Below are 11,975 nucleotides of genomic sequence, written 5' to 3'. Positions count from 1 at the left end.
CTTTATATATCGTTGCCAGGAGAGAGAAAAATCATTATGATAAGGACGTGATCACTATAACGTCGCCTAAAAAAGTGCGATGTGACAGGTTGGTTACTCCTAGGTATACGTCAGCACGCGTAGGTATAGAGACTGTTCAAATTCACGCGCCCAAATGCTTATCCTCAATCATCGTTTGAAATTCAGTTTCGCTCCAAGAAATAGAAGTATCCCTGTTTAGGTAAGCAAAACTCTAACTTATAGCCACCATAATATTGGAAAATTAAATTTTTTGTGCAACAGAGTGACAAAAGAGAAAGAAATAAAGCAAATGTGTATTAGATGTGAGTGATGTCTTAATAGAAGACAGGAAGCAGGTGATTACGGGCAAGAATCGCTTCCTACAAATTCAAGATAGACTTGAAGTGCTTGTGTGGGTTCCTGAAAAATACGATCAATTGTTTGTAAAGAAACATTGAAAGGCTTCTTTTCATGTTATAGGCTTTAAGGTGGTTTATCTTCAACCGAACGCCGATACTTAATATAAGACCGAACATTGGAAAAAGTACTTGTGAGACCGATGTGGTCTGTTGAACAAGTAGGTAGGATATAATTTGTAATGACTAAAGAAGTTATAGAAACCTCAAAAACAAAAATAAACTGGATCTTTATGGGAAGAAAAGCCTTGGTGTGAGACAAATTCATAAAAGATCACTCAAAAATAAAAAGAGATTTCAGTAGGTAACCAATAAGATCATGAATATAATAATTCACCGTCAATTCATTATAGGTGTTGAATTTTGGGTTTCACTTAGCACGTAGTATACGTATCTAAGATCATAAACATAGATTTTATGCAACCATAAACCTCAGTGGTAATAACCGAGAGTCTCAAGGGTTACAGTGGGGAACCGAAAGGTGATGGAGAATGTAAGGAGGATGGCTAAAGAACCGAAAGTATCTTCTGCTAGAAAGACGTGACTAAGCAGAAAAACTCTTAACTCATATGAGAAGAGTAAGATAGCTCTAGACCGAGTTGATTTTAACAGCCTGATTAGGAAGAAACGATAGGTATAGATCGAATCATTAAGGCCTTGCTCTAAGTCGTAGAGGCGTTGGTCAACATGCATCAACATTCTTCTAGGCACCCTTAACTAGTTCATAAAAGAATAAACATACCTACCTTAGCTCCAAATTCTATTGCACTGGTATACTGGGAACCTATTTAAAAGAATGAGCAAACAAACACAACACACAAAGAAAAAAAAACAAACCAAAGAAAATATTTTTGTATTTTGGAAATTTTCTGAAAAATAATAAAAACAAAAAGAGAAAATATTTTTGGATTTTTTGAAGTTTTCTGAAAAACAGAAAGAGAAAATATGTTTGGATTTTTGAAGTTTTCTGAAAAATGGTAACAAAAAAAAACAGAAAGAAGTTAAAAGAATAGAGATAAAAGAATATAGAAAATATACAACCGAAACGTTATCTTTATTAAGGGAAGCGAAATAGACAGAGCGTTCGGTTCATTTCGGTTCCTTAAAATTCTAGAGCCGAAATAGACCGAGCGGTCGGTTCATTTCGGTTCCCGAAAATTATGGAGCCGAGATAGACCGAGTGTTCGGTTCATTACGGTTCCTTAAAATTCTAGAGTCAAAATAGACTGAGCGTTCGATTCATTTCGGTTCTCGGAAATTTTGGAGCCGAGATAGACTGAGCATTCACTCCATTTTGCTTGTCTAATTTTTAGTGCAAGATTTGAGGATTCGGTACCGACTCTGCTTCCATCATTCCCAGGCCTTGTAAAATTTTATTGAAACATGCTTCAGGTAAGGCTTTAGTGAATATGTCAGCCAGTTGATCAGAGGATCGAACAAAATGCACTTCCACATTCCCATCTTCTACATGATCCTTGATGAAATGATATCTAAGTGCAATGTGCTTAGTTTTTTAGTGTTGCACTGGATTGTGACAAATCCTTAATGCACTTTCTGAGTCACAATAGAGAGGAATCTGCTTCATACTTAGCCCATAATCTCTCAGTTGACTTTGAATCCATATTACTTGAGAAGTACAAGATGTTGCAGCTATATACTCAACTTCTACTGTTGAACGTGATACACACGTTTGCTTCTTGGACTGCCAACTAACAAGTTTTCCGTCAAGAAATTGACACCCACCAGTAGTGCTCTTTCGGTCCAGACCACATCCTCCAAGATCAGCATCAGAAAAAGCTTGAATAAAGAAACCAGATTTAGCCGGATACCAGAGACCGAGAGATGAGGTTCGCTTTAGGTAACAAAATATATTCTTTACTGCCACCATGTGAGGTTCTCTTGGATTAGCTTGAAACGTAGCACAATAACAAACAGAAAACATAATATTTGGTCTACTGGCTGTTAGATACATAAGGGACCCTATCATTTGACGATATAGTGTTATGTCAACAGCAGGTTTTTCCAGAGATGGTGTTAACTTATTGCCAAATGCCATTGGAACCTTCACTTTTGAGTCTCCTGTCACGCCAAATTTTGTTAACAGGTTCTTTGTATATGCCTCCTGGTTAAAGATACCTTCTGGTCCCTGTCTAATATTTAAACCAAGGAAAAAATTAATTGGACCCATTGTGCTCATTTCAAATTTAGTCTCCATCAACTTTCTAAATTCATCTGTTAAGCTAGGATTCGTAGAGCCGAAGATGATATCATCAACATAAATCTGAACTATCATTAGATGTTCGCCTTCTTTCTTTCGAAAGAAGGTTGGGTCAACTGAACCTTGCTTAAATTCTGACATTTTCAGAAAACGAGTTAAAGTTTCATACCAGGGTCTCGGTGCTTGCTTCAAACGATAAACCGCTTTATCCAGCACATAGCAATGATCAGGAAATTTCTCGTTTACAAACCCAGTAGGTTGCTCAACATACACTTTCTCTTCTAGTTCTCCATTCAAGAAAGCACATTTGACATCCATTTGGAAAACTTCGAAGTTTTTATGAGCATCATATCCTAGGAAGATTCTAACCGATTCCAACCTAGCTACTGGAGTGAAAGTTTACTCATAATCTATCCCTTCCTCTTGGCAGTATCCTTTCACCACCAACCGATACTTGTTGCGAATTACATTCCCCTCTTTGTCCAATTTATTTCTAAAGACCCATTTCAAGCCGACCACAGAAGCATCCTTTGGTGTGGGAATCAGCCTCCAAACTCGGTTATGTTTGAACTCATGGAGCTCATCTTGCATTGCTTGAACCCAATCAGAATGATCAACTGCAACATTAATTGTTTTTGGTTCGATTTTGGAGAGTTAAACATGCAAAATTCAACTTTAGAGAATAATGCAGTTTGTTTCGCTTTCAATTGAGAACGAATAAGAACTTTCTCAGACAATTCACTAATAATTTGTGCTTTGGGATGGTCCTTGGTCTATTTCACTAACGGATGATAATGTGGGTCATAAGTTGGATCCAATTCAGCATTCACTTCCTCTTCAAGTTCTGATTGATCACCCTCGCCATCATCAGTTGCAATCTCTTTCTCCCCCTCGACTGGCGAAGTGTAACCTGTGGCAGCATCAGAGTTTGTATTTTCTATGGGAGTTGGATTCTCCCCCTCAACTGGACCTTTATGAGTTGGGGACGGTATTGAATTCTCCCCTTCGAAAGATACTTCGGTTATCTTTGGTGCTGATGAACTCTCCCCCTTGAACGTTGAGCCGTTGATTGGAGAGTTAGTTGATGGTTGAGCACCTGTAGTTTTAGGAGGTTCACCTTCCTTTTCTTTTGCAGCTTCATCGATGATCTTTTTGAGATTATCAATTTTCTTATTCGCCGTTTTCGCCTCTGAGTGTGCCGCTTTCTCTGGTTCATCAAATAACCAAATGTACTCTTCGAACAAGTTGGATATGGGAACCGAAACTTGTCCTGATGCAGGAAAAATTTCCCCTAAGTCACTTTCGCTCCTCTGAACTTTCTTCATGTAATTATCATCAAAGGTTACGTAATAGGTTTCTTTAATCCGTTTGGATCATTTATTCAAAAATCTGTAGGCTTTTGAAGAGAGTGAATAACCAAGAAATATTCCCTCATCTGCTTTGACGTCAAACTTGTTTCGGTTCTCTTTTGAGTTAAAGATGAAGCATCTTGAACCGAACACGTGGAAAAATTTAACATTGGGCTTTCGATTATTTAAGATATCATATGGAGTAATTGAGAATCTTTTGTTAAGGAAGGAATGGTTATGAGTGTAGCATACGGTTGCAACTGCATCTGCCCAGAAGTATAATGGAAGAGAAGCAAAACTGAGCATGGTTCTGGCTGCCTCACATGAAGAATGGTTTCGTCTTTCAACAATCCCATTCTGTTGTGGTGTATAAGGGGCCAAAAAAGTTGTGAGTTATCCCCTTATCAGCCAGAAAATCCTCAAAATCTGTATTCTTGAATTCCAGCCCATTGTCACTCCTGATATTCCACACCGTCTTTCTCAGCTGAACTTCCACTTCTTTAATAAATGTCTTTAACTTGGGAGTTGCGTCTGATTTCTGTTTAAGAAAGAAAACCCAGGTGAAGCGTGAGAAATCATCTACAATGACAAGAATGTACTTATTACCACCGATGCTCTCGATAGCTGAAGATCCACATAAGTCAATGTGCAATAGTTCAATAGCTTCAATAATCTTTGTATTGATCCGTGTAGGGTGGCTCTTTCTACTATGTTTGCCCATCTCACACGCTGCACACAGATGTTCCTTGTCAAACTTGAGAAGAGGGAGGCCTCGAACATGATCACCACACACCAACTTAATAATATCTTTGAAGTTCAGATGTGATAGACGTCGATGCCACAACCAACTTTCAATTGTATTTGCCTTGGACAGCAGACTTATTGTTGGTTTTCCTCGTATTGGGTTGAGATTTAAAGGATATATCTCTCCCTTGCGTTCCGATTTTAACAGAACCTTTTTCGATTACTTTTCAATTATTTTATAGCCCTCATCATCAAATGATACTTTCAGACCTGTTCCCACAACTAATTGTGACACGCTGATGAGGTTATGATGCAATCCTTCCACATAGGCCACTTTTTAAATCGAGAAATCTCCATTGGTTATCATACCGTATCCCTTGATTGTTCCATAGGAGTTATTTCCATACTTTACACACCCACTGTCTTTTAGGGACCGAAACTCCCTCAGCTCTTCCTTCCTTCTTGTCATGTGGCACGAGCAGTCACTGTCTATATACCATTCATCATCGAACTACTCGTCACTAATTACCTGCAAATTCAAGCAGATTTAGGAACCCAAAGTCTCTTGGGTCCTGGTAAGTCTTTCACAGAAAAAGGAATTACAGTAGAAACATCAACAAAATATGTTATTTTTAGTAGAGTGGTTTGATCTTTTCTTATAATGGTATACACCTTGATTTTAGTTTTATCTTGTTTAATTTTTGGTGCATTACTTGGAGTGTTGTAAGATGGTTTAGGATTTTTCTTTTGAATCCTAGAGTTAGCTGACTTTCTCTTATTATGGAACTCAAAATATGATGCTAGCTTTCCTTTTCCTTTAATATCCTTCACATAATTTATTTTCCATCTTGAGTTAGAAGGACCGAAACTTGTCTTGGGACCAAAACTTGACTTTTGGTTATGAGAGCTGATGTGGGGACCGAAATTTTACTGTCGGTTTGGTACGCTATTTTGGGAACCGAGAGTAGATGTTCGGTTCGGACATTTGGAATAGTAGGAATTTGGGCTGAAATTTCCTTTTCCTTTCAGTTTTTTCTTCCCTTTATCCGTTGATTCTTTCTTAGGAGGTACGTAGTTGGGATTTTGAGATTCCCAGTGACATTTTCGCTCATTCAGGTTCTTTGCGTATCTTTGATTTCTTAAGTGTTTCTGTTCCACTAACTCCTTCTGTGATTTCTAGATATTGAAGCTAGCCTTTGGCTTCTGCTTTTGACTCTCGGTTGTATTTGTTGGAACGTCTGAATCTTTCATTGGTTCTTCAGGGATTTCTCTAGTTCCACTTGTGCTTGGTTTGTCGAAACTTGAGGGTTTGTTGATGGGTTTAGCTACATATCTTCCTTTAACCCTCCATGATGTTTGCTTAGATAAGCCAACAGTTTCGTCTGCGTTGTCAATAGGGGCAGACCAGAAGTAATCGTCGCACCCTTCAGCATTGTCTTTCTCAACCAAGACTCTTAATTCTGCTATTTGTTTTTTGCAGTGACCCCTGTAACTGCATAGACCTGATTTGGCACAGTTTGAACCTTATGATAAACCATAGCCTTTTCCTTGAGATTTTGTTGCTTTTCTTTTGACATGCGAGCGAATTCGACCGAATTTTCAGAAATGAGGGGTTTCTCATTCTCAGTTTCGCTTTCCATAAACTTAGAGCAATCAACTACATCCTCGACCGAAATTTCACTCATCTCACTTTCATCATCAAATTCAGATGTATTTTCTAAGTTCATTTTATTTTCTGGAGTTAATTTGGCATTAGATAGGTCAAATGATTGAATAGTGACTGACTTAATTTTCAACCAATCGTTTTCATCTAAAATATCTTTTAGCATATATTTGTGTTCCTTAGAATCAATGAAGGTTTCTATCTTGTCCAGTCCAATTTTGTAAGACGTGGATGTATCTTCTGATGACACTACTAATTCACATTCCGCAATGAGTCATCCTCCTTAAATTCAAGGAAGGGTAAAATCATCTTATGAATCTTCTTTCCTATCTCACAGCTTAAATGCAATTGATCAATATTAGTGTACAAACGCTTAGCAATTAAACAAAAAACATTCCTTTGTTTTAAAAACTTTAAATTGTCTCTTTGCAAATAAATACTTTCAGCCCTAGCCCTAATTAACTCCGCCTCCTTTAGCTCAATCCACATCCTTCTCTCCTCACTCTTTGAAGACACCCTGCTGAGTTGGTCAGTTAGGTTAGAATTCGCTAAGCGAGTTTGCATGAGACTACCACTTAAGTTAGAAAATTTAAATTTTAATTCATTTAGTTGTTCTTCATAATCTGTTATTGGAACTTTAAGTGATTCAATGATGGATTGTACCTTTTTCATCAACCAGTCGTAGTCGTTGATCTTCTCACTAACAGGCTTCGCTGCAAAACACTTGTCCACAGTTAGGTTCGGTTCTTCATTTGCACTTTCGGTTGATGAACCAGCTGTGACAATGAAACAATTTCCAACCGAACCTACTTCCTTTGCCACATAAGCCTTTCCATGAGTAGGCTTTCTTACCTCTTCATCTTCAAAGTCGGTTGACCAAACTTCAACGCCACCGAACTCATCTTCATCTGCCTTCTCCTGTACAATCAAGGTGTTCATATAACTTTTAGTTGCCTGCTTTTTCTTGATCTTGATAAGTTTAAGAAACTCTTTGATCGTTTAGATCTTATAACAGGTAAATCACGAAAACGAAAAACACCAATATAAAACACAAGAAAGAATCTGAATATGTCGAATGATTCAATTGATTCAATCCTCAGCAGAGCTCGATTAAGAACTTTCGCTGTAGAGGATATTAGGGTTACAAAAGATAAAGATGAAAATACTTGACAAATTAATTTCCAAATCTTACGTCCTAGGATGCATGCAAGCACCTATAAATACAAAACCCTATAAAATAACTCATGGATGGACATGCCAATACCGGAGACTAAATGGACTAAATAGCGAGCCCAAGACACAACACCTTCTGGACCTAACAATCTCCCCCTTTGCGTCAATTGGAGCGAGACTATCTCTTCGGCTTGCTGGGTCCAGCTGCAGGAACATTCTTAGTGGTATCAAACAGACGTGGGATGAGAGCAAGGATAGTCTGTCTGAAGCGATTGTACCACTGGATCATATCATCGAAGTACTTCTTGTCGTCTGCTGAATTCTGCTTGCATCGATGAATGATACTTAGAACATGTTCCAAGCATACAGTGGTGTAAAGGTGTTTGTCGGCCAAGGCGAACAGGCATTTTTGGCCTTCGTTCCTTGTAAACATGACAGAATTCCGCTTCGGGTCAATTCTTCCCGTCTGCATCATGTTCAAATCACTGGCAGAGCCTACAGAAGAAATAGTAGGCTTTTTCCTGAAGATGCTAGCGATCTCCAGATCCATCTTGACAACCTCCATAATGTAGCATACGAGCATCCTTTTGAAGTGATCAATAATTGGACCATACTCAGCTTCGTTGGTGAGGAGGATGTTGTGCAAAATAATCCATTCATGTGGATTCAGGTTGGGAAGATCAGCAAGTGATATCGCATGTTCGGTTTTAGCAGAACCCCTCAGTACTTTGAACCGAACGTTCGTGAAGTTCATCTCACGAAACGGCTTGAGGACCCGAACGTTGACGATCTTCTGAGCACTCCAAGTTTCATACTGTGGTTGAGCAGACTTCAGATAGAATTCGACGAGTTCCCTATCAACCTTTGGATGAGGATGAGGGACATCAGCAACGTTATCAAAGGCATGAAAGATGAAGGCTTTTCGGGTCAATGGCATGTCCAATTGAGAATCGACAGAGTTGATATGATCCAATGAAATCACTGGTTCGAGCCACATAATGCTGGGAGTTTCGATAGCCTCTTTCAGAAGCTTCTCAAAAGTCCATGGAGGAAAAAGAGTTTTCCTACTCTCAAGAAGGTCATGAGCCTCCTTCATTTTCCTTTCGTTCGCCTCAGCCTCTCTGGCAACACGCGCTCATGTCAGCATCTTTATCACGGCCTTGGTTCTTTAAGAGATCTGCAATCGTCTCTTTATCATCATCATCACTGTCTTCAGCAATTTTCTTTCCTTTTTCTTTGACACCCGAACCTGAGGCTTGACCTGCTGGAGGAGGTTCAGTTGTTTAAGTTGTTGTAGAAGTGGTAGGTGGTTGGGACTGAGACACATCTTCTCCCCCTTGTTTCGGATTGGACACGAACTCCAGGAGCCCTTCAAGTTTGCTTAAGAGAGAAAGGGTATGAGCAAGCTTTTCTGCAAGAGTGTGCCTCACCGAGTTGTTCAGAATCGGATCATGGGCTTCAATGATGTTGGAAAGGGCGGCGTGGACATCCGAAACGCAGGAAGAAATAATTTCTCACTCAGATCGAAGAGATTGAACTTCCTTTTGAGAATGGAAAAGCTGAAGACTCTTGACCTTGAGAGCAGTGGTCTTACGAGCGAGAGCGTCCATTACTGAGTTCTCGGCAGCTAGGTCTTCATGCAGCTTAGTCAGGCGCTCCTCAATAGTCGCCTTAAACGATGTGGTGTCATCACTGAGAGTTTGACGAAGACTTGCAAATAACTATAGTTCTGAGGCAACTGAGGTAGCCAGCTTGTTGACAAGAGAGTCAAGCCTCTCTGCATTGGATTTTGCAATGCCCTGTAAAGACTGTAAAAGAGAAGTAGTGTTGTCAAATAGTTTTTCGACTTTTTCGGTCGCAGCAGCACACGCCTTGGTGGAGGCGTCAATAGCAGCAGTGGCAGAGGTGATAGAGGCTTCATGAGCCTTAGCAAATGTATCAACAATCCCCTGAATAGCAGCCTCTGAGATGGTAGACTGTGAGGAAGAAGAGGAGGAAGCAATGAGAGAGTCAATTTTCTCATGAAGCTCCTTGAGATGCTTCTTGGTGACTGGAACATCATCATCATCATCGCTTTGCATTTGATACGAACTGTAATAGACCGAGTCAAATGTCTTGTCCTCTCCTCCAAGAAAAGGTTCTTCATTATCTGCTGAGTGAGCAGGAGAGGAGGGAGAGGGTGAGGGTGGACGCTCGGTTGTGGAAGTGGGTTCGGGTACGGATGTATGTTCGGTAGTGGGAGTGGGTTCGGGTGCTGAAGTAGGAGCCCCCGTATCAGATACGTTGGTTCTAACTCCACCGGTGGTTGTTGTAGTAGCTTCAGTAAAAATGGGAGGTGGTACAGGGATAAAAGTGGGTGGTATTTGAGTAGTGGAGGTTATGGGGGGAACGGAAATAGAGATGGAGATTGGGGGAGGAGAGACAGGTCTAGTGGAAACATGTACCTCAGGGGTAGGCGAACGTGGAGGAGTGTTACCACGTAGGGACTCTTCAGAGTCTGAACTCTCTTCCTCAGATTCACTGGAGGAGGAGGCAAGAATAAGCTTTCGCCTAGGTTGAGTCTTTCTCTTCTTTGGTGGAGGAGATTGAGCTGCTTTGGAGGGTTTGCGTTTCTTCGGAGAAGGACCTTTAGCTCCTTTGACAACCTTCTTGTCTTTTCCCTTTTCATTCTTCTTTCCTCTAGGAGCAGGCTGATCAGCATCATCAATTGATTGAATCATGTCAGGAGTGAGGTCTCTAGGACCAGAGCGACGAAACTCCTTGTAAGTCCTGATGATCCGGCTGTCGCTTGGAACATCCCTATACATTGACTCAGGGATTGAGCCAAATAAACTGAAACTTAGAGGAATCAGATACAATTATCTTCGTGGTGTGGAAAGTACCTATCGAAGAAAGTGGAGAATCAGCAACAATTGAAACGTGATACTTATCCATCCCCCACTTTGCGACCAGCGTCCAGAATCGGGCATAGGTGATCTCTGAATGGCGAGAGGTAGACGCCAGACTCTGAATCAACTGTTGCCATAGAACCGACCCATAGTCAAGGTTGATGCCGTGGTACAGACCATAAAGAATGGTCATAAACAGACGACTCGCCCCGTCTGAACCAGCACTTCGTTCTGATAGCCCCTTGAACAAGACAGCGAAGAAGTCGTTCCACTGAGGAGGTAGGCAAGATTTCTTGAATTTGGTCACCGTCGTCAGAATTTCAGTGTATCCCATGTTATAAAACATGGAAAACAACTGTCCCACCGGGATGGATTCAGGGTTAACCCTACATTCATTGGCTGCAAACCCTAAAAGCGAATAGAATCGCTGCTTGGAGATGGAGGCCTTGTGATCAAGAATGTCGAAGAAGATTCGATCGACAGACTTGTCATAGTGGGTTGTGGAGAATATTTACGAGAGACACTCCATTGGAACTATTTCGACCTTGGTGAGAGCTAGAACCAACGGTGAATACTTGAGAATTCCATGATTAGAAACATGAATGCATCGTAAACTTGAGGAGTGAGGTCGATAATCAAACTTTGTTGAGGACGGATTGGCAGAATGTGAGAAGTAGCATGAACTGATGATGAGTCCGCCATTGAAGAGAATAATTTGGGAGGGATGATGAACAGTAGAAGAATCAAAGCTTTTCTTGCTCTCTGAAGGTTTGGTGTAGTAAAGAGGTAAATTATGGTAGAAATTACCTTTTATACCATGGTGAGAGGAGAGAGAAAAATTTGTTCCCAAATCTTCAAGGGAAACGTGAAGAGTTTCATTAGGTGATTGACGCGTGACAGTTTAGAGCCCCGATGATTACGCATGAGAGATAGAAATTGTCCTGTTTCACACGCCATCCCATCAGGCGCCGTTTGAAATGTCAAAAACGGTTCCACTTCAGACGCCTTCCCATCAAGTGTCGTTTAAAATATCAAACCGATTGGACTTTCGGCTGAGTCAGCAACTTATCCCTTTAGAGTGAGCTGTCTTCATAAAGCAAATTAACCACGTGTAACATTGTGAGCCACATTTCTTTTATAACGTTAAATCCCATAGCCAAAAATTGCTTGTAAGGAACGAAACCAAAATTATGGAAAATCAAAAAGATTTTCGTGCATAGAGTGTAAAAGAAAAGAAATAAAGCATTACATATGTGGGAAATTGTGATGTCAATAAAGACATGAAACAATAGATCTCGGGCACGAATCTCTTCCTTCAAAGTCAAGAGAGACCTTAAAGTGTTTGTGTGGTTTCCCGTTGAATTACGATCAAACACTTATTAAGAAGTATTGAAAGGCATCTTTTAATAAGGCTAATGTGGGTGGCATTCGCTTCAGTTCAAAATTCCTGATCTTGACATAAGACAGAAATCAACTGAAGTACTTGTGAGACCAATGTAGTTTTTTGAACAAGTAGGTATGAAG

General features: G+C 40.2%; 1 pseudogene; it reads right to left on the bottom strand.

Moving 5' to 3' along the window:
• Positions 1–360: 360 nt before the first annotated feature.
• LOC145095097 (uncharacterized) lies at positions 361–4,763 on the bottom strand (annotated as a pseudogene).
• Positions 4,764–11,975: the final 7,212 nt, after the last annotated feature.

Source organism: Lactuca serriola, chromosome 3 (assembly GCF_051521515.1).
Source record: "Lactuca serriola cultivar US96UC23 chromosome 3, Lser_US96UC23_V15, whole genome shotgun sequence".
In the NCBI taxonomy this organism is placed as follows: Eukaryota; Viridiplantae; Streptophyta; class Magnoliopsida; order Asterales; family Asteraceae; genus Lactuca; species Lactuca serriola.
The sequence above is the reverse complement of the archived record's forward strand: the minus strand, read 5'-3'. Positions and strand labels throughout refer to the sequence as shown.